Source organism: Pteropus vampyrus, unplaced genomic scaffold, assembly GCF_000151845.1.
Source record: "Pteropus vampyrus isolate Shadow unplaced genomic scaffold, Pvam_2.0 Scaffold385, whole genome shotgun sequence".
NCBI lineage: Eukaryota > Metazoa > Chordata > Mammalia > Chiroptera > Pteropodidae > Pteropus > Pteropus vampyrus.
Window position 1 is genome coordinate 675104 of NW_011889166.1, and position 2202 is coordinate 677305.

Below are 2202 nucleotides of genomic sequence, written 5' to 3' on the forward strand. Positions count from 1 at the left end.
CTAAGTGCTGAAAAAAACAGGAGAGGCAGGGCGGATGGGGCCATAACTCAAGACTGCAGAGGTGTCCATTTCTCCTAATTATTTGGAAAGCAGGTTGCTGCCAGGTTCTATCCCGACAGAAAAGAATGACTTCCTGGGGAGTTACAGTCAAAGTAAAAAAAAAAAAAAAAATAGGCATTTCGTTTCTTTCTGCTTCTTCCTTTGTCTCCTTTGCCTGGAGCTTTCAAATCATCAAAAGCTTTTTATTGAGCTTGTCTGCATATGTTTGGGACTCCCAGAGGTGTGTAAGTTTAGATTCCTTTCCTAAAAATGCCTAAAACATAATTGGGAAGCTAAGGTATGAAACAGAAATTTTAATGACAATTCAGGAGGTTCCATATCGAAAAGGGCAGTCAACAGCGAGGACACGAAGAATAGCCCAGAGCTACCGGCTCTGCACCGGCGGGTCCCCAGGGCGCTGCACAGCTGAGTGACGGTCAGCATCAGCTCCGATGCCGTCTGCAGGGGTTTAGTTTATTGGGTCTAGGAAGTTGCTTTCTATTCTGTTTTCTCAGAGATTTCTTTTTTTTAAAGAATCATAAATTGGGTTAAACTTCATCAAATGTCTCTTAAAAATCTATAGTGACGTTTTTTCCTTCCACATCTTTTGATAGATTTAGTCATAGAATAGGTTTTATTATATTTAACCATTCGTGCAGTCCTAGAAAAAGCCCCGTAGGTCATTTTTTTTTTTCAATATGAAATGGGACAAGTTGTAGTTTCTGAAAATGGCTTGGACAAGACTTCCCATTTCATCTGCTCTTCCGACGATGTGACTTCTTCTTCTCCCATCGACAGGTCGGGTTTAGGTCACTTCTCTGGGATCTAAACGTGCCATGGCTATAGTTGGAGTGACATGATGGGACTTCGGAAGCTAGGTCATAAAAGGCAGTAAAGCTTCTGCCTGCTTCTCTGGAGCCGTGTGCTCCTGAAACCCAGGCATCAGGAGGCTAGGAACCCCAAAAGCAAACAGAGAGCCTCGTGCGGAGGGGAATTGCAGGCCTCATCCCACAGTCCAGCTGGGCTCCCAGCTGACATCCGCTACCAGCACGGTAGCTGTGTCCGTCAGCCATCTTGGAAGTGGACCCTCCAGCTCCAGCGAAGCCACCCTAACTGCTGTGACATGGAGCAGAGGCAAGCTGTGAATGCCATGCCTGGCCCACAACTGCAGATTTGGGAGCAAATTAGAAGATGATGGTTGTTTTAAGCCACTGAGTTTTGAGGAGTTTTGCTATGTAACAATAGATAACTGATACACAATATTTGATTCAATTTGCTGATATTTTATTTAGGATTCTTGCACCCACTTTCAGAAGGAGGATTGGAATTATATATATATAATATAAATGTTTTTTCACTGTCCTGTTGTCTGCTTTTCATATCAAAGTTATACAACCCTTTAAAAATGGGATGTGTTTCTTTATTTTTTCTTTGTAGTCTCTGAAAGCATCTGAGTATGTTGGAACTTATTTTTTTCTTTAAAAGTTGATTAAAAATAGAACAAACTAATGTAAAAAAGCTGTCAGGGCTTGATGCCTTTCTTATCTTTGAAAGAGATTTTTGTCTACTGACCAGTAGACACGTTAGGGTCTATTCTGATTCCTTATTAATTCTTAAGTTAATTTTTGGTAGTTTCCTAGGAATTCGTCCACATCCTCTAAGCTTTCAAAATACGAACATCAAGTTTCGCTGTAAATGAATTATGTTCCCTCATTCATTTATAATATTGTTTATTCTTTCTCTATGCTTCCCCGATGGGACCTGCCAGAAGTATGTCTATTTGATTCATCTTTTCAACAGGCAGCTTTTCTTCAGCGTTCATCTTTCTGGCTTCTAATGAGAGTGGAAAGAAAACCTGTAAGTTTTCATTTTCATCGCTATATGTCTTTGCCTTCATCACTCCTTTCTATGTGATTTTTGAGCTTGCGATTTCTCTCTTGCTCCTTTTTTTTTTCTTTTCTTTTTGAGTGGAAGCCCTAGCTTATTATTTTCAGGCTATTTTGATAAAAAGTGCCTGTCATTCAGTTCCAAATATTTTACAATTTCTCCTTTAACTAGGATGACCATACGATGTATAAACCAAATTGAGACACTTTTGATAGTGATGTGCTATTAGTAACTATTGTGCTATTAGTAAAGGATGTGCTATTAGTAAAGGATGTG